Consider the following 21,394-nt stretch of genomic DNA (forward strand, 5'->3'; position numbering starts at 1 on the left):
AACTGCTACTCATTACAGATATTGCTTTTGTAGTTAGAAATGCAACAAAAATTACTATCCTTTTGTGAATTTACAAGACTAGTAGAGATGCTTGTGGCTCCTTCCCCTGCAATTTTTTCTGTGTTCTTTGCCAAAGCTATATTTAAGCTCTATGTATTGAAAAGCCCTTCTGTTTCTGGGTCACACTAATTCCCTAGCTTTTTTGCTACTTGAGTATGTCAGGCAGTAATCAGCGAATGAAATCTATATCCATAAGATTGTTATTTTTTTTGTGAGGAAATAAGAATAATAGTATTCTTTTTCATTTCATATAGTGTGGCCATTGCCATTAATATTCTAACATACCTTATTGAAGAAATATTAGTAAAACCACTTTGCAAATAGAGAATCTTAATCTTAGAGTGGATAATAGTAATTTTTTTTTTTTTTTGTACAAGATAATAGTGAAATTGACACTGAAGAGCCTTGAAATTATTGGTATTGTATATTCAAGATTCCACATTTCTGGAAAAACTGTGCATCTTTTTTTATTTTTGGTTTGCATATTATCACCCATACTGCTCAGTGATTAAAGCAATTTGTTTACAAAGATGATGTACCCAATTCCACGTTAAACAGAGCTTTTTGCTCTCAGAATAATGATATATTTGTGCCTTGTTTTGCTTATGACTAGTGCAAATACTCAAGGTAGAAAATAACGAATGATATAATTTCAGTGAATGGTAAATAATGATTTGGGAGTGAGAGAACAATCCAGCTATTAGTTCTTCAGTATGTGTAAAGACAGGAAATAAAAACCCCATTTAAAATTTGGGACATAATATTTTTTTATAATTCATTACTACAAAGAAAATATTTTAGAAAACTTTATCTCTTTTAAAATATTTCTTTCTGAAGTTATTCAGATGGAAATGTGAAAAGGAAACAATTAGAATATTGATCTTTAGCTGCTAATTGGAGGAGTGGTGGTTTTGGCCTTCTAATTTTATAGTGCTTGATCATTTACATTTTATCCCTGTGGCAAATAATATGAAAAATGTTTTGAAAGTTCATAACTGCCAAAAATGAACCACATAAAATCCTTTCTGATGCCATAAGCCACACTGTATTAAATCTACTAAAACTACCAAATCTATTGGGAAAAAAAAGTGAGACCACATAAAAATTAAAAGTAAGATCAAGTGGGTGTTCATCTTGCTATAAATGCACATTGTGATGTGGTTTGAAGAAATTTGGAATTTTTTGATTGCAGTTTAACAAGGAATGTTTTTAATTTAATATCCTCTAACTTCAAACCCAGGATAATTTAATTTATTTACCAGAAAGGAATTGATTCTATTTTGCAGTTTTGAATGGCGCTCAGAAGAACTTTACAGTGGCTTTCTACACAATCCATATCTACTATCACAGGAGGTTGCAAGAAGAGCAAGGATAGTAAGATAGTTACACTATTACCTTGTCTTTTCTTTTCTTTTAAGTCCTATCCTTGTTTCTCCTTCATTCCCATCCTTCCCTACTCCTATGTCTATCAATTCAAGTTGAAATCACCTGAAGCCTAAGGAAGGAAGAGAACTAGATTACCATTGTAAGGAAGAATTAAGGTTGCCTACATTATGCAAGGATTTCACAGTAGATTAAATCTCTTGTACCTTATGGCAAACTTTGAAAATTGTCAATGGGCTGTATTTAGGCCAGAAATATAGAAATGGGGCTAGAAAATTTTAATCCCCTTCTTGCTAGATCATCTGCTACTTGGGTGAGATTTTGGCAGCGGTCCTCTTGATCTTTAAAAGGCACAAATAAGGACCTTTGATCAATTATAGATTTTTCACACATGTAGAAACAGTAGATGATTTTTTTTTGAATTCAGTAAACTATGTCAAGTTTAAAATAGTACAGTTTTCACTAATTAATAATTCCAGTGCTTAGTAATCAAATATTTAGCTCTGATGTGTGCAGTTAATTGTATTGGTACTTAATTTTCTCATTTCCAAATAATTAGCTGTTTATTTGCATTATATGTCATAGTTTTAGGTAGCATATCTAGCTAGGGAATTAGTTTACTTTAAGAAGATGAAATAGGAATAGTGAAATAAAAATAAAAATCCATCTGGAAGGATGAATCATTTGTGCATGACATTTAAAGGCAGCAGTCATTGTTAGTAACATTGTGATTTTTGTCATTATGTCTTTCTCTTCTGTCATTTTGCTTTGCTTTTATGGGAGGAATTCATTATCTTTCTACCTAAGCCCACCCCTTTTTGAAAATTATTTTTGTTCAGGGCACTACTAATTTCTTATCACTTTGGTTTGCATCCTTGGAGGCAACATTGACATCTCATTGCCCCCTACCACAATTATCCAGTTAGTTGCCAAGTATTGTTGATTCTCCCTCCATAATGTCTTTTGCATCCATCTCCTTCTCTGTACTAATATATTCTTGTATCTTTAAGTTACAAGTCTGCCCATGCTACTTCCTAATTTAAAATCTTTACTGGCTTCTTACTCCCTTAAGGATAAAATATAAATTCTTTTGTTTGATGTTTAAATTCTTTCTGACTTCCAAGCATCTTTTCAGACATGCTGCATGTCACTCTTTCATATGTGCCTGTTTGTGTATGTGTGTGTGTATGTGTATATATTTCACTTAAATTGATCCATTCTTCACACACATCATTCAGTCTTCTGGCTCTTTGCTATTATACACAAGCTGTACCCTCCTCCTAGAATGCTCTCTATTCTTACCTTTGCATCTTAGAATCCCAAGCTTCTTTCAAAGATGAGCTTAAGAGGTACTTTGTATATGAAGACTTTTCCTCATCCCTCCCAGCTGCTAATGTTTTCTGCTTTGACTTTTCCTTTGCCTTCCATTATATTTTGTTTATATTTTATATATTATATTTATACATAAATTATATATATTTTTCATGTTTCTCTTGATAAAATGGAAATTCTATTAAAGACATTAGGGACTGAAGCCTCAGGATTTAGGACAGTGAGTGATAGGTGCTTAATAAGTTTTAAAAAATCAATTCAGATATTTAATATTTTCCTTTAATATTAATCTAAAGAATAGCTCCTATCTAAAGATTTTCTTCAACAACCTCATAACATGTTTTATAAATTGTCTATTGTATTCTTAGTTAGTAGGCAGTCATAATTTTTGCTGTAGTTGAGAAAGAAACTTTTCATACAGTTCAGGAGTGACTTATTCTTAAGTTTTGAGGATACATCCATCCATTTAAAGTCTTTCTTTGTGTGTGTGTTTGTGTTCATATATATGTGTTGGACACCATGTTCCTTATGTTGATATTTAACTGAGAATAGTATCCTTCCCTGCTGGTCTTACTATGAATTATTGGAATAACACTTTTCTGAGAGAATAAAAATTTTGAGTTAACAAAGGGCAATGGACTTTGAATAGGTAGCCACATGATATCAGTCAAGAAATACATGATTGGATGAACAGGGACATGAACTGGATAAAAAGCTGTAGGAGGATTCTGATCTCAACTAGAGGGAGTACTTATATTGTAATGTCACAGATCCACTGGAAAAAATGAAAATATGATTTGTTAATGATATTAAATCACACCAAATAAATCTAATTTTGAGTGCTTATGTTAAAATGAGTGCCAAAAAGATAACATTTTACTTGGGCTAGGAGAAATTTGAGTCTTGAGTATAATTCTACTAAATTGAAAGTGTGTGGCAATGCCAGACATAAGATGCCCCTAGTATAGCTTTTTTTTGTCCCATATAGTCAGATATCACCATAGAGCTACTTTGTTTTGGAACTCATTCAGGCCTTCTCAACTTTCCTGTTTCCCCTTACTTCACTATTTGGGGAAAGAACAAGGTTTGAGGGAGGTTTGTAGGCTAGATTGTTTTTGTTTTTTTTTCCTAAAAAATGCATAAGTGTCTTCAAGATCTGATTGATTCAGGATACGAGGATTTCAGCCATTGATATAGTCTCTTAAGCCCAGGCCAAGAGGAATCCTACCTGGATATTCTCCTGTTGTGAGAATCAGTACACCCTTAAGACAATTAGGTGGCATAGTATGTAGAGCACTGGAACAGAGGAGATTTGATGATCTGAGTTCAAATCCTGCCTTAGACTCTAGCTGTGTGACCCTGGGCAAGTAATTTAGCTTCTGTTAGCCTCATTTTCTTTAAGTGGGGATAAAAATAGCACTTAGTTTCCAAAATTATTTTGAGAATTAAATGGAATACTATTGTAAAATAGTAAAGAACTATATAAATGCTTGCAAATTATTATGTAAATGCTAGCATCTGATAAAATCCATTTATGTTTTGAGATAAAGGGTTAAACCAGTGGTGTTTCCTTGCTGAAAATTCTGTGCTACTGTAAAGCTCCTTTTTACTATATGTTTGATGGCCTATGTGTGTGTGGTGATAACCTTGAGTCACAATACAATTATATCTGAGAAAAATTAAATGACAACTATGTTAGCTACTAGAGACTTGGGTGGCTAACATACAAATCAGGATAAGTATAATCTTTTTGATTCTTTGGTGGGGCTCACTTGAGATTTTTAGCAAAAATAATTTTAATCTGATTAACAAGTATTCATCAGTTTTTAAATCATACCTGGCCCTGTGAGAGTATGTTCCCTTTCATGAAATTGCTTGAAATAAAAACTGAGTTATCAGTAATCTAAAAATTAGAATTAGGATATATTTTGATTGAGTATGCTCCACAATTCAAGAGCAGTTCATTTTCCTTAAATGCCAGTATTCTTACTGATTTCCAACAACTAGCAATAGTCACATATCGTTTGTCAGATGTTAATTTGGGTGCTGATAATAGACAATCAAATAAAACATTTTTTGCTCTCATGGGGCTTATATTCTATTTGCCAAGACAACATGAACTCATATGAGTGTACTGAAGATTATGGAAGAAAAAACTAACAAATAATTGGGGTAAATCAAAAAAAGCTTCATTGTGCTGAGAAGGAAAAGGCAATCTACTTCAAGATCTTGCTGAGAAAACCCCAGATGGGGTCATGAAGAGTCTGACATGATTGGAATGACTGAACAACAATATTTGCACTGGGTTTTGAAGGAAATGAGATATTCTAAGAAGCAGAGGTAAAGTGGGAGTGCATTTTAGTGAAGTCTACGGATGGGAGACAATCAAGTTGTTTAAATGCCAAGCAATGTTATAGTATATTTTAAAGTCAAGAAGGAGTCACTAGAATCTATTTTCTACACATATATAGACATGTATGTGTGGATACACATATATATGCACACACAATATATATATACATTTTGGTTTTACTCCATTACATGTTAAAACCATTTTTAACATTAAAAAAAGTTTTGCTTTCTAGATTATGACCTTTCTTCTCTTCCTCTCCCCGTGAAACTGAGCAATCAGATATAGATTGGCTGGTTCTTGTCCTTATTTCTTATTTCTTGAAGAGGACCAAAATGACATAATTCTGTTATAGTTGAGTTATACTGTGTCCAACTATAGTTGATCAGACCAGTATGAGTTTGGAATACATGTGCAATCATGTAAGACATTTCCATATTAGTCATTTTGTACAAGAAAACTCAAACGAAAAAGAATGAAATAAAAAGCAAAAAGTAGATTCAATCTATATGCAAACTATCAATTCTTTCTCTTAGATCATTGTATTTCTGAGAATAGCAAAGTCATTCATTGTTTTTCATCTTATGGTATTGCTGATACTGCATACAGTGTGTTGGTTCTGTTCTCTTTACTTTGCATCACTTTATAGAACTCTAGATGTTTCTGAAATTAACCTGCTTGTGTTAGACCTGTTTTTTTCTGGGGGGAAATGCCATTAAGCCTGTAACTGTGTAATTTGGCATGAATAAAGTTAATTAACTTTTTTTTTAATAGTTTATTTCAATATTTCATTGATGTATATATTGCTTCCATCAATACAGGTTATACCCCCTCACAATGAGTTGGAGATGGTTTTTGAGAGTTACCTTGGCTGGAAAATTTGCCATTCTTTCATTAACTGGCTGATGATATTATTCTAAAGGCTGGTTTTCAGATGACAGAGATACATTCATTAGAACTTCAGTTGCAACATTTGTAGCTTCTTAGGATTTGCTCAATATTTTAAAATTTATTAATATAACCTCTGAAAACCCATTGTTCTTCATATGATAATCAGGTATTAAAGAAAAAAATTGTACTGTTGCTTTTAAAAATCCATATTTTTAAATAATAGAAATATTGTTCTTATGAATAAAAAATTAATGTGGCTCCTACCCAAATGGATTTCTTATAATGTGGTCAATTTTTATAGGCATTTGGATGTCCTTGTGCTAAAAAGTAACAAGACAAGCCTTGCTTGAAGAATTATAGCGTAGGTAAATTTGGTTTTGGCATTTTATCATTTCCCACAAATCTAGCCTCCTCATGTTAGTTTAAAACATTGGAATTACATTTGAAATTGATTCCTAATAAAATAATACACCCCCCCCACTCTTTCCCACCTGTTGAAATTCTACTCCTTTTAAGGAAGTACTTAAATACCATTTCAGTGAAGCTTTTTCTGTTTCCTTACCCTTTTATTTAGAAGTAATACTTCTCCTTAAATTTTTCACTGCAGTTCTGACTTTTTAAAGTTTAAACCCTTGGAGCTTAGGCAATGTTTCTTATCAGTGAAGTCACAGATTTATTTTTCACCTACTTCTATATGTCCAGTTCTGTGCTCATTTGTATGTCCTCTCTTAGTTCAGTGCTTTTAGTATTATATATATTTAACAAATGTTTGTTCTATTTTTGTTGTTTTGTATATATTTCTCCCCTCCATTTTAGATTATCATTGTCTTGATATCAGGATATATCTTATTTTACTTTTGTATATTCAGCACTATGCTTTTGTGTGTTATGGCTTAGTTGTTTCCAGTTGTGTCTGACTGGAATGGTTTTCCATTTCCTTCTCTAACTCAATTTATAGATGAGGAACTGAGGCAAACAAGGTAAAGTGACTTTCTGAGAGTCCCACAACTGGTAAGTGTCTGAAGTCAGATTTGAACGCAGGAAAATGAGTCTTTGAGCACTCTATCCACTGTGCTATCATAGTAGGTACTTATTAAATGTTTGTTGTAATAAATAGAAGTTCCAGTTTTGTCACTTCAGCTTTCTATCTTGTAAGCATGATGATGTTCCCATGTTAGGATTACTAGGTGAGAACTCAGGTTGTCTAGACAGGGACAAGGTGAGAATTCAAGTTGTCTGGACAATTACAAGGTGACTTGACAGTTCCCTGGCTCAGACCTTTGGTTTGGGCCTTTAAAGGGAGTTTACACCTTAGGAATTCTAAGAGGAGCAAGCTCATTGGTTGGAGTACTTCTTCCCAGAAGCCCTTGCATTATCCCACGCCCATTCTCTGGGAGGATAAAAGGGGACAGCACTCCAGAGATAGGAGAAGTCTCTGCTCTACATCAGGCTTGACGCGGCTCTCTGCAGGAAGGGAAGTCACTTCTCTGGACAAGAGTTAACGGCAACTGTTTGGAGACAACAATAGGAACTACAGGAAGAAGAATCTGTCCAAGAGATTTGAGTTGACACAGCAGATCTCTTCCCAGAGAGCGATTAGCAGCTTGTGGAGACGACAGCATGTTACATTCCCAAGTTCTCAAGTGTTCATAGTTTATTGGATGTGTTAAAGTGGATGGATTAATGGAAATCCATTATTACTATACAACAAAATGACCAAGTTATGTGATCTGATGTAACAAAGTGATAATTCCTATTGCTGACAAATTGATCTTTTCAGAGAATGGAGCCAAAGTAGGGAATAACAGGAAGCAATAAAGGTGAATTCCAGTTTAACAAAATTTCTCTAAACAGATTTAGAAAATGTATCAGATAAAATCCTGATTGGGAAATTTAGCAAAAGTCACAGTGAATCCTTTATCTAATTCAGGTTGGCATAGGAAGTTAGAGAGGTCTGATGATACAGGGTTGGGGGGTGGAGGAGATCTAAGATCTGGTAGGAACATGCTAGCATGCAGACTAGGAAAAGTCTCAGACCCATAGTGGGGCACCTTCAAATCCATACTGGGACACTGTGATAGAATTAATCAGCTAACTAGCAGCTTTGCCACCTACCATCCAGTTTTGGGTTACAGATCCAAGTTAACTAAGGAGACTTGAACACATGTGTTATGTTCTTGGGTAGGGAGGCCTTGGACTTATAACAGAGAAACTAGGAAATTTAGAAGCAAGTGAAAAACAGTTTGGCTCAAACCTCAGGACCAGAGCAGGATCTCAGTTCCATTGTCTAGTCCTGCTTGCAGAAATATAACTAGGGCAGGAATCTCAGACCAAAGGGGATCTTGCGGTATTCTTACTTCGAGCCAGCAGAATTTCCTAGCTAGATGATTGAGGCTAAGTCCAGCAGTATTTTGCTTTGGACAAACCCCAGATTGGTAACTTGCATTAGCCCAGAGAGGTAGCAATTGGACTTTGCCTTGGATCAGATCATTTTGGGAACACTGAAAGCTTACAGATCCACAGCTTGTCTCTGAGATCTAGGAATAACACAGCACTCAATACTCTAATAAAGCAACATTACAACTTTCCCACAGTTTCTTTCCAGAAATGTAGGTAGAGCCCAGCCTTCATGTTCAGTCCAAAGTCAAAAAATAGGCTGAAACAATGGACAGATAACAACAAAAAAAGAATTCCATCATCATAAGCTATTTTGATGTTTGGGAAGCTCAAGACACAAATGCAGAAGAGAATGCCTCAGATTATAATACAATTTAGCCACGAATCTCAAATAGAATTCCTGGAAGAGATGAACTAAAAGTTTAAAAAGATGGTTTTTTTATTATTATAGCTTTTTATTTACAAGATATGTGCATGGATAATTTTTCAGCATTAACAATTACAAAACCACCTGTTCCAACTTTCCCCCTCCTTTTCCCCTTTCCTTTCCCCAGATGGCAGATAGACCAATACATATTAAATATGTTAGAGTATATGTTAAATACAATATATGTATACATATCCATACATGCTGTATGAGAAGAATTGGACTTTGAAATAAGGTAAAATTAACCTGAGAAGGAAATAAAAAACGCAAGTGGATAAAAACAGAGGGATTGGAAAAACAGAGGGAGTGGTTCACCCTCATTTCCTAGAGTTCTTTCACTGGGTGTAGCTGGTTCTATTCATTATTGAACAAATGGAACTGATTTGGTTTATCTCACTGTTGAAGAGAACCACGTCCATCAGAATTGATCATCATATAATATTGTTGAAGAAGTATATAATGCTCATTTCACTCAGCATCAGTTCATGTAAGTCTCTTGAGGCCTTTCTGAAATCTTCCTGCTGGTCATTTCTTACAGAACAATAATGTTCCATAACATTCATGTACCACAATTTATTCAGCCATTCTCCAATTGATGGGCATCCATTCGGTTTCCAGTTTCTAGCCATTACAAAAAGGGCTGCCACAAACATTTTTGCATATACAGGTCCCTTTCCTTCTTTTAAGAGCTCTTTGGGATATAAGCTCAGTAGTAGTACTGCTGGATCAAAGGGTATGCACAGTTTGATAACTTTTTGAGCATAGTCCCACATTGCTCTCCAGAATGGCTGGATGTATTTACAATCCCACCAACAATGCATTAGTGTCCCAGTTTTCCCACATTCCCTCCAACATTCAGCATTACCTTTTCCTGTCATCCGCAGGATAATACACCTGTCATCCTAGCCAATCTAAGAGGTGTGTAGTGGTATCTCAGAGTTGTCTTAATTTGCATTTCTCTGATTAATAATGACTTGGAGTATCTTTTCATATGGCTAAAAGTAGTTTCTTCATCTGAAAATTGTTCACATTCTTTGACCATTTATCAATTGAAGAATGGCTTGATTTCTTATAAATTAGAGTCAATTCTCTACATATTTTGGAAATAAGGTCTTTATAAGAACCTTTGACTGTAAAAATGTTTTCTCAGTTTACTGTTTCCTTTCTAATCTTCTCTGCATTAGTTTTGTTTGTACAAAAGTTTTTTAATATGTTATAATCAAAATTTCTATTTTGTGATCAATAATGATCTCTAGTTCTTCTTTGGTCACAAATTCCTTACTGCTCCACAGGTCCTAAACGATCCTATGTTTTTCTAATTTATTCATAATCTCATTCTTTATGCCTAGATCATGAACCTATTTTGACCTTATCTTGGTGTACAGTGTTAAGTGTGGGTCAATGCCTAGTTTCTGCCATACTAATTTCCAATTTTCTTAGCAGTTTTTGTCATATAGTGAATTCTTGTCCCAAAAGCTAGAGTCTTTGGGTTTGTCAAACACTAGATTATTAAAGTTATTGACTATTTTGTCCTGTGAACCTAACCTATTCCACTGATCAATTAGTCTATTTCTTAGTCAATACCAAATGGTTTTGGTGATCGCTGCTTTATTTTATTTAGTTTTATTTATTTATTTATTTAGTTTTAGATCTGGTACATCTAGGCCACCTTCATTTGATTTTTTTTCTTCATTAGTTCCCTTGAAATTCTTGACCTTTTGTTCTTCCAGATGAATTTTGTTGTTATTTTTTCTAGGTCATTAAAATAGTTTTTTGGAGTCTGATTTGTATAGCACTAAATAAATAGATTAGCTTAGGTAGTATTGTCTTTATTATACTTGCTGCATCTTTATTATATTTGCTCGACCTATTCAAGAGCACTTAATATTTTTCCAGTTGGTTAGATCTGACTTTATTTTTGTGGAAAGTGTTTTCTAGTTTTGCTCATATAGTTCCTGATTTTCCCTTGGCAGACAGATTCCCAAATATTTTATATTATGGGCGGTTATTTTAAATTGAATTTCTCTTTGTATCTCTAACTGTTGCATTCTGCTAGTGATATATAAGAATGCTGATGGTTTATATTGGTTTATTTTTGTATCCTGCAACTTTGCTAAAGTTGTAGATTATTTCTAATAATTTTTTAGTAGAATCTCTGGGGTTCTCTAAGTATACCATCATTATCATCTGCAAAGAGTGATAATTTGGTTTCCTCATTGCCTATTCTTAATTACTTTAATATCTTTCTCAACTCTTATTGCCGAAACTAGCATTTCTAATACAATATTGAATAGTAATGGTGATGATAGTGGACAACCTTGTTTCACTCCTGATCTTATTGGGAATGGTTCCAGTTTATCCCCATTACATATGCTGCTTACTGATGGTTTTAAATAGATGCTGCTGACTATTTTAAGGAATACTCCACTTATTCCTATACTCTCAAGTATTTTTAATAGGAATGGATGTTGGATTTTATCAAATGCTTTTTCTGCATCTATTGAGATGATCATATGGTTTTTGTTAATTTGGTTATACGTAGGTCAATTATGCTAATAGTTTTCCTAATATTGAACCAGCCCTGCATTCCTGGTATAAATCCTACTTGGTCATGGTGTATTATCCTGCAGATGATTTTCTGTAATCTTTTTGCTAATATTTTATTTAAGACTTAAAAAAAGTTTTAATAGATGAAATGAAATTACTTGAAGAAAAAAATTGGAAAAGAGAGATGTGAAAAAAAGAATTAGAGCGTTAATGACATTGCACAAGAGGTACAAAACCATGTCCAGCCAGCAAAGCCCTTGAAGATGAGAATGATCAAATATGTCAGTTAACTTCATGAGAAAAGAAATATTAACAAAAGGCTGAACAAAATAGAAAAAAATCTAAGAATGCAAGAAACAACTGATTTGTAAAACAAATCAATGAAAAAAATTAAGAAATATTGGACTATCTTGGAATCTAGACATCCTATTTCAAGAAATTTTTATTTAAAAATTTCTTGCAACCAGAGGACAAAAAGGAAATAGAGTCTATTGGTCTTAAAAATAATAGCTGATCAAAATAATGTCAGACGTACCAGAAAACATGAAACATTTTTCTTAGAATTTGGGGATTAGAGAGGGATGGGTAGTGATTGAGTTGGAAGTGAGGAGAAAATAAGGTGACTAGATATGAAAACGGAGGGTTTATGCTGGGAAAGCTTAACTTGTTGGTAAGCTATAGGGGAAGATTTTTTTTTTTCCATCATGGATTCCTTTAACAGTCTAATGAAGCTTATGTATCCCTTCTCAGAATAATGTTTTTAAGTGTGTAGAATAAAATAAGGTTGTAAAGGAAACCAATTATTTTGAAACAGTTACCAAAACATATTTTTTGAAATCCCTAATTTAATAGACAATAGAATAAGGAACGCCTATTCTCTTATTATTATTTTTTATTTTCCCCACTTAATAATATTTTATTTTTTCCAATTACCTGTAAAGATAGTTTTCAACATTCATTTTTGTAAGATTTTGAGTTCTGATTTTTTTCTCCTCTCCCTTTTTTCTCCTCTCCCCAAGAAAGACAGCAATCTGATAAAGGTTACATGTACAATCATTTTAAACATTTCCACATTAACCATGTTGTAAAAGAAAAATCAGAACTGAAGGGAAAAATCACAAGAAAGAAAAAAACAAAGTGAATATAGTATGCTTTGATTTGCTTAGTTTCCATAGTTCTCTTTCTATATGTGAATGGCATTTTCTATTTCAAGTCTATTGGAATTGTCTTGGATTACTATGTTGCTGAGAAGAGGTAAGCCTTGTTATAGTTGATCATCACAAAATATTGCTGTTACTGTGTACAGTGAGGAATCCCTACTCTGTCTTATTCAGTATCATATTTTCTATGCCTTCTAGTAAATGACCAGGATTAGTGTTTCTCAAACCCTAAAATGTGTGTGTGTGTCTGTGTGTGTATAGGTGGGAATAAGAAGAGAATGAAATGATGTGGAGCTAAAGTATCCCTTTGTAAATTGGTTCCATTCTGAGCTTAGTTTTAGGGCCAGTCATGAAATCCAAAGAAGCATTTTTCTACATACTGGTTACTATGAGCAATTTCTTTAAAGGGGAAAGAAATTTTACATTCCATATTTCAATACTTGAATGATTAGTTAACTCATTGATTTGAGTGTTCTCTCTAAGGTTGCAGATTGCCATAAGTCTCTTTCTATCTATCTTGTGTAATGCTTCTCTATGTCCTATCAGAAGTTTCCCAGAATGGGAGTTGGGGTATAGGGTATATCCAATATGCTTGATTGATGCCTTCTCTTTCCCCCAATACCTTTAGGATATGAGTGAGTAGAGCACTCTGATCATAGACCTGTCATCCCTCCATATCAACAAGTGACCAATCCATCTTTTCTTTCTGTCATATAATTATTCTTTGGCATTTTTTATTCCTGATCTTTGGAGTTGCAGCCTATTCATACCACAATCCTTTATGTTGCTTTTGGTGTGATTATCCTGTTTAGTTCTTCAAAAGTGGCAGCATTCCACATTTGTCTGCATATCTGCAAAATTGGTAAAATGCATTTATTAAAAAGACAGGCCTTTTTATGGGAAACTGGGGCGAGCAGAAGTGCTTTTCAGTTTTACAAAAGAAATCCAGCCCACTTTTCTCCTCTTGTACTCTGGGCCCAGCTCATTGTCCATTGTTTTTGTATTAAATATATATATATATATATATATATATATATATATATATATATATATATATATATATATATATATATATATATATTTATTTTTTTTTTTCCCCCCAAAAACTTTATGAGATTTCTGTAAAAAATGCATGTTGAAATCTAGGCAATAGAAAGTGTTCATCCATTTGGTTTTTTCTATGCTTTTGAATAGATTAGATTCATTTGAATGATTACTGATCTCTTCAGGAAGTTCTGCTGTATCTTGGGGATTGATATAATAATCACTACAATGCTGGGAAGACTCACTACCACCCAGAGTACATTTCCCCCCTGTTACTTTTCCCTTCTTTAAGCTGGGGGAATTTATGACCCATCTAGTCTACTTCAGAACTAAGCTATATGAATGTAGCTTATGAATGAATATGAATCACTAACTTGATATTCCTTCCTTTGAGATGGGTGATCACTAGGCATCTGTCTAGCTATGAGACAGTGCAGATTTCTGACACGATCATATAACCTGCTGTTGAAACTTAAAGTCTTCTGAGCCCTGGCTACTTGCTTCTCTTCTATATCCTTGAGACTTATAGGCTTTTCTTTCCAATTGAATTTTCATCTAGCTTTACTTTGTTTTATGTGTTGTCTCCCTAATTATAGTGAACTCCTTGAGAGGAGAGATTGTCTAGCCTTTTCTTTTATGTAACACATGATGCTTAGCATAAAGCAAATGCTTAATAAATGATTTTTTCATTCACTCATTCTTTCATTTGTTTGTTCCTTCATTCATTCATCCATTCATGTTATCCTCAAACAGGAACACCTGGAGGCTCTCACACCCATAAGGGATTCTTCTTTGACCTTAACTTTGCACTGGACCTCCTCCATCAAAGTGGAAAATTCTTTTGGTAAGTATATCTTCCTATTTTATGCCTGGCCTGATATTTATTGTCAGAGAATCATTACACAATGTTATCTTTGTTACATCTTCCAAGGATCTTGAATGATTTTATTATATGGTTGGGAATTACTTTGCTATAAAATGAGCATTTCACCAAGTTGATTTTTTTTTTTTCATCCTCAAAAAACAAGTACAATGGGATATTACATTCTCTACGTTTTTGGTCATTTATGAGAGGCAAAGGTGTGGTCCATTGTTAATCATCCTTTGTAAAATCCTACTGATTTCCTTTTAGTTTCTTCATTAAAAGTGTTCTTAATTGTGAATAACAAACCTTGTTTTAAGAGTTTATATAAGTAGGCCGGTAGGAATATTAGAAATTGTTAATGTTTTCCTGGTTGTATTTTTGGAAGCAGTAAGATTACAAATTTTTTCCCCATGTCTTTGATATCTTCTTTTTTTAGATTGTATAAATTGGTCTCTCACTGTCCTCATAATTGTGTTATTTCTTGTATGTCTGAATCCTTCTGTAAATAGTTGATCCAATTCAGTTTCTGTGACCATCTTTATTCTATTTAATGCCATTTCTCTGTTCTTTACAGGCATTAGAGAGATCATGATATTAGAGTCTAAGCATAGTAATTCTACCATCCTTGATGGAGAAAACAGTTTAGTGTAATAATTTTTTTCCATTTTTCTTATGATTATACTCCTGTTTCTGTTTTCATCCTTTTCGAATTTGTTTAGTTGAATATCTTGATAAGCTTTCTTTAGAGTGCTTTTACTCTCTGTTGTTTCTCTCTTTTATGAATGGGAGGTGGAGTATGGTATAGTATTATATGTAAAGAATTGCAAGAAGGTCAGTCCTGTCCAGATTGGATAGTAAGTAGAAAGGAGTAAAGGTTGTAAAGAAGTAAAAAAGGAATAAAAAAAATTTCAAAAGATAAGAATAGGCTAGATTAGGAAGGAAGAACTAGAAATTCCAAACACAGGAGTTTATTTTTGTGAAAAATAGGGAGCCTATGGAGTTTTTTGAATAGAAGGTGAAATGATCATACCTGTGCCTTAAAAAAAAATCACTTTGCATCAGCTCATGTAGGTCCAGGTTTTTCTGATAGCAATCTGTTCATCTTTTTTATAGCACATTAATATTCTATTACAGTCATGTAGCATACTTTGTTCAGTCAATCCTCAATTGATACATATTATACTGATTTCTAGCTCCCTACCATCAGAAAAGAGCTGTTTATAAATATTTCCATACACATAGGCCATTTTCCCTTTTGTTTTTTATCTCTTTTTTGGATAGAGACCCAGTAGTGGCACTGCTAGGTCAGAGGGTATGCACAGTTTTATAGCCTTTTGAGCATACTTCCAAATTCCTCTAAAGAATGGCTGAATGAGTTCACAATTCTTCCAACAGTGCATTAATGTCTCATTTTCCCATATGCCCTCCAACATTTGTCATTCTCCTTGTCATTCTGTCATTTGTCATGTTAGCCAGTCTAATATGTATGAATTAATACCGAAGAATTGTTTTAATTTGCATTCTTCCAGTCAGTAGCAATTTAAATCATTTGGTGATAGAGAACTTTGATGGCTTCATCTGATTCATATCTCTTCCTCATTTATTAATTGGGAAATGGCTTCTATTTTTGTAAATTTTACTTATTTCTCCATGTATTTGAGCCAATTGATATTATAGCTCATACTATTCCTATATAGCCAAAAGGTTTTTTTTACCTGCATAGTATGTTACAATGTGTGAAATAATACCAAAACCTGGTAGGATGAGGATATATACTTCTGGGTGCCCAAAGAATCAGAATAGGTGTTGATAAAGGATTGGATCGCCCCCCCCAGCTGGGTCAAAGAATGTTGTATTTAAGTTGCGATCTGTGAGAAGTATAGTGATTCCAGCAGTTAGAACTGGCAGAGATAGGAGAAGAAGAACTGCTGTGATTATTACTGATCAAACGAAGAGTGGTGTTTGGTATTGGGACATAGCAGGGGGTTTTATGTTAATAATTGTTGTAATGAAGTGAATGAATGAGAAATGAGACTCTGAGAAATGTGCTTCAAAATTTTTTCACAGTTAATATTGCTAAATGTATTTCCCTCTATCCTGTTTTCCCCCAATTATTCTTTCCTCTCTCTCTTTTTTACCTTGTCCCTCCTTAAAAAATGCTTTTCTCCTATCGCCTCCTGCAATCTGCCCTCCCTTATATTACCACTGTCTTCTTCTCACCTCCTCCCCTTTTCTTATTTTCTTCCCCTTACTTTCCTCTAGAGTAAGATAGATTTCTGTGTCCAATTAAGTGTATTTGTTAATTCCCTCTTTGAACCACTTGTGATGAAATATTCATTTATTCCTCCTTACCTCCACCATCTTCTCCTCCACTGTAAAAGCTTTTTCTTGCTGCTTTTATGTGAGATTTTATTCCATTCCACATCTCCCCTTCTATTTCTCCCAAAGTATTCCTCTTTATCACCCCTTAATTTTATTTTTTTTTAGATATCATCCCTTCATATTCAACTCACACTTGTGCCAAGAGAAGAGATAATTGAAGAAGCAAATTCCTGTAGTGGTAGTTGACCTCATCAACTTTTTTTCTAGTGGTTTGGTATTATGGGGAAAAGGAATAAAGGAGGATGGCTGTGATAATGGCATAACCTAGACCACTAGATTTTGAAAGCAAGGAATGAGGGTAAAGGATTTGACGATCAAGGACAGTGACTATAAAGGTTAGCTCCTTAACACTCATATTATGTAGGCAGGGAACTGGGATTAAGAGTACAGGGAATGTGGTCTGGAAATAGCAGAGGAGGGGTGGGGTGGGGGGGAGAGGCCAGAGACCTAAGTCAGAAAGAACAATAATAATAGCTATCATTTACACTATATTTACTAGGTGCCAGAGAGAAGATAAAGGGAGAATGGCAGGACTAGAGGTTGTAGTCAGAGTAATTTCAGTGTTCTCAATGAGGGAATTAGTATCCTTGTGTGTGATGATGAGATCAAGGGTCTTATAATCTCTGTGTATGTCTGAGGTGAATTGAAGATGCAGGTCCTGGGATTTGAGCAGGTTGATAGGAATCTATGTCATTTAAAGGTCTATCTATATATATGATGAAGTTCCCAAATATGAAGGCAGAGGTGGGCCTGGATAGGAAGACTTATTTAACTATCACCAAGATGACTTAGCTGATTTATTTGGGTGGAATGAATTTTATTTTATTTATTTTTTTAAATCTTTTAAAAAAAATTTTATTAATTTTTATAATTATAACATTTTCTTTGACAGTACATATTCATAGGTAATTTTTTTTTTTTACAACATTATCCGTTGTACTCCCTTCTGTTCCAAATTTTTCCCCTCCTTCCCTCCACCCCCTCCCCTAGATGGCAGGCATTCCCATACATATTAAATATCTTATAGTATATCCTAGGTACAATATATATATGTTCAGAACCGAATTTTGTTGTTGTTGTTGCAAAGGAAGAATTGTATTCGGAAGCTAAAAATAATCTGGGAAGAAAAACAAAACAAAACAAAACAGTGCTCACAGTTTATACTCATTTCCCAGTGTTCCTTTTCTGGATGTAGCTGATTCTGTCCATCATTGATCAATTGGAATTGGATTAGCTCTTCTCTATGTTGAAGATATCCACTTCCATCAGAATACATCCTCATACAGTATCATTGTTGAAATGTATAATGATCTCCTGGTTCTGCTCATTTCACTCAGCATCAGTTGATGTCTCTCCAAGCCTCTCTGTATTCCTCCTGTTGGTCATTTCTTACAGAACAATAATATTCCATAACATTCATATACCATAATTTACCCAACCATTCGCCAATTGATGCGCATCCATTAATTTTCCAGTTTCTAGCCACTATGAAAAGGGCTGCCACAAACATTTTGGCACATACAGGTCCCTTTCCCTTCTTTAGTATTTCCTTGGGATATAAGCCCAGTAGTAGCACTGCTGGGTCAAAGGGTATGCACAGTTTGATAACATTTTGGGCATAATTCCAGATTGCTCTCCAGAATGGCCGGATTCTTTCACAACTCCACCAACAATGCATCAGTGTTCTAGTTTTCCCACAGCCCCTCCAACATTCATCATTATTTGTTCCTGTCATCTTAGCCAATCTGACAGGTGTGTAGTGGTATCTCAGAGTTGTCTTAATTTGCATTTCTCTGATCAATAGTGATTTGGAACACTCTTTCATATGAGTGGAAATAGTTTCAATTTCATCATCTGAAAATTGTCTGTTCATATCCTTTGACCATTTATCAATTGGAGAATGGCTTGATTTCTTATAAATTAAAGTCAATTCTCTGTATATTTTGGAGATGAGGCCTTTATCAGAACCTTTAACTGTAAAAATTTTTTCCCAATTTGTTACTTCCCTTCTAATCTTGTTTGCATTAGTTTTGTTTGTGCAGAAACTTTTTAATTTGGTGTAATCAAAATGTTCTATTTTGTGATCAATAATGGTCTCTAGTTCTCCCTTGGACACAAACTCCTTCCTCCTCCACAAGTCTGAGAGGTAAACCATCCCATCTTCTTCTAATTTATTTATGATTTCGTTCTTTATGCCTAAATCTTGGACCCATTTTGATCTTATCTTAGTATGTGGTGTTAAATGTGGGTCCATGCCTAGTTTCTGTCATACTAATTTCCAGTTTTCCCAGCAGTTTTTGTCATATAATGAATTCTTATCCCCAAAGTTGGGATGTTTGGATTTGCCAAACACTAGATTGCTCTAGTTGTTCCCTATTTTGTCTTGTGAACCTAACCTATTCCACTGATCAACTAGTCTGTTTCTTAGCCAATACCAAATAGTTTTGGTGACTGTTGCTTTATAATAGAGTTCTAGATCAGGTACAGCTAGACCACCTTCACTTAATTTTTTTTTTTCATTACTTCCCTTGAAATTCTCGACCTTTTGTTCTTCCATATGAATTTTGTTGTTATTTTTTCTAGGTCATTAAAATAGTTTCTTGGGAGTCTGATTGGTATAGCACTAAATAAATAGATTAGTTTAGGGAGTATTGTCATCTTAATTATATTTGCTCTTCCTATCCAGGAGCACTGAATGTCTTTCCAATTATTTAAATCTGACTTTATTTTTGTGGCAAGTGTTTTGTAATTTTGCTCATATAGTTCCTGACTCTCCTTTGGTAGATATATTCCCAAATATTTTATACTATCGACTGTTATTTTGAATGGAATTTCTCTTTGTATCTCTTGCTGTTGGATTGTGTTGGTAATGTATAAAAATGCTGAGGATTTATGTGGATTTATTTTGTATCCTGCAACTTTGCTAAAATTCTGAATTATTTCTAATAGCTTTTTAGCAGAGTCTTTGGGGTTCTCTAAGTATACTATCATGTCATCTGCGAAAAGTGATAATTTGATTTCCTCATTTCCTACTCTAATTCCTTGAATCTCTTTCTCGGCTCTTATTGCCGAGGCTAGAGTCTCTAGTACTATATTGAAAAGTAATGATGATAGTGGGCAACCTTGTTTCACTCCTGATCTTATAGGGAAAGGTTCTAGTTTATCGCCATTACATATGATGTTTACTGAAGGTTTTAAATATATGCTCCTTATTATTTTAAGCAACAGTCCATTTATTCCTATACTCTCAAGCGTTTTTAGTAGGAATGGATGTTGGATGTTATCAAATGCTTTTTCTGCATCTATTGAGATGATCATATGGTTTTTATTAATTTGATTATTAATATGGTCAATTATACTAATAGTTTTCCTAATATTAAACCAGCCCTGCATTCCTGGTATAAATCCCACTTGGTCATAGTGTATTATCCTGGGGATGATTTTCTGAAGTCTATTTGCTAATATCTTATTTAAGATTTTAGCATCAATATTCATTAAGGAAATTGGTCTATAGTTTTCTTTCTCAGTTTTCGATCTACCTGGTTTAGGTATCAGTACCATGTCTGTGTCATAGAAGGAATTTGGTAGGACTCCTTCATTCCCTATTTTTTCAAATAGTTTACATAGCATTGGAGTTAGTTGTTCTTTAAATGTTTGGTAGAATTCACCTGTAAATCCATCTGGTCCTGGGGACTTTTTCTTAGGAAGTTGGTTAATAGCTTGTTCTATTTTTTTTTCTGAGATGAGACTATTTAGACTACTTATTTCTTCCTCTGTTAATCTGGGTAAGCTATATTTTTGAAGGTATTCTTCCATTTCATTTAAGTTCTCGAATTTATTGGCATAAAGTTGAGCAAAGTAGCTCCTAACTATTGTTCTAATTTCCTCTTCATTAGTGGTGAGTTCTCCCTTTTCATTTTCAAGACTAACAATTTGCTTTTTATCTTTCCTTTTTTTAATCAGGTTTACTAAGGGTTTGTCTATTTTGTTGGTTTTTTCATAGAACCAACTCTTAGTTTTATTAATTAATTCAATAGTTTTTTTACTTTCAATTTTATTAATCTCACCTTTTAATTTTAGAATTTCAAGTTTCGTGTTTGTCTGGGGTTTTTTAATTTGTTCCTTTTCTAGCAATTTTAGTCGTAAGCCCAATTCGTTTGTCCTCTCTTTCTCTATTTTATGCAAGTAGGCTTGTAGAGATATAAAGCTTCCCCTTATTACTGCTTTGGCTGTATGCCACACATTTTGGTATGATGTCTCATTATTGTAATTTTCTTGGGTGAAATTATTAATTATGTCTATGATTTGCTGTTTGCCAGTCATTCTTTTAGTATAAGATTATTTAGTTTCCAATTATTTTTTGGTCTATTTTCACCTGGCTTTTTATTAAATGTAATTTTAATTGCATTGTGGTCTGAAAAGGATGCATTTACTATTTCTGCCTTACTGCATTTGATTTTGAGGTTTTTAATGTCCTAGTATATGATCAATTATTGTATAGGTTCCATGAACTGCTGAGAAGAAAGTGTACTCCTTTCTGTCTCTATTTAGCTTTC

At 33.8% G+C, this 21,394-nt stretch overlaps 1 protein-coding gene across 5 annotated transcripts in view; it reads left to right on the plus strand.

Annotated features, from left to right (window-relative positions):
• Positions 1 to 417: 417 nt before the first annotated feature.
• The window catches only part of ARHGAP32 (Rho GTPase activating protein 32), a 369,190-nt gene continuing 348,213 nt past the window's right edge, over positions 418 to 21,394 (plus strand). The window contains exons 1-3 of one of the 5 annotated variants that reach the window (XM_074303810.1): positions 419 to 1,434; positions 14,345 to 14,435; positions 16,944 to 17,173. The gene's annotated coding sequence lies outside the window, so the exon portion shown is untranslated. Of the gene's footprint in view, positions 1,435 to 13,673; positions 14,436 to 16,943; positions 17,174 to 21,394 lie in introns of those variants that run through there. The other 4 variants (XM_074303813.1, XM_074303812.1, XM_074303814.1 and 1 more) reach the window with 4 other exon arrangements.

The sequence above is a fragment of the Sminthopsis crassicaudata genome, chromosome 3 (assembly GCF_048593235.1).
Source record: "Sminthopsis crassicaudata isolate SCR6 chromosome 3, ASM4859323v1, whole genome shotgun sequence".
Classification (NCBI taxonomy): Eukaryota; Metazoa; Chordata; class Mammalia; order Dasyuromorphia; family Dasyuridae; genus Sminthopsis; species Sminthopsis crassicaudata.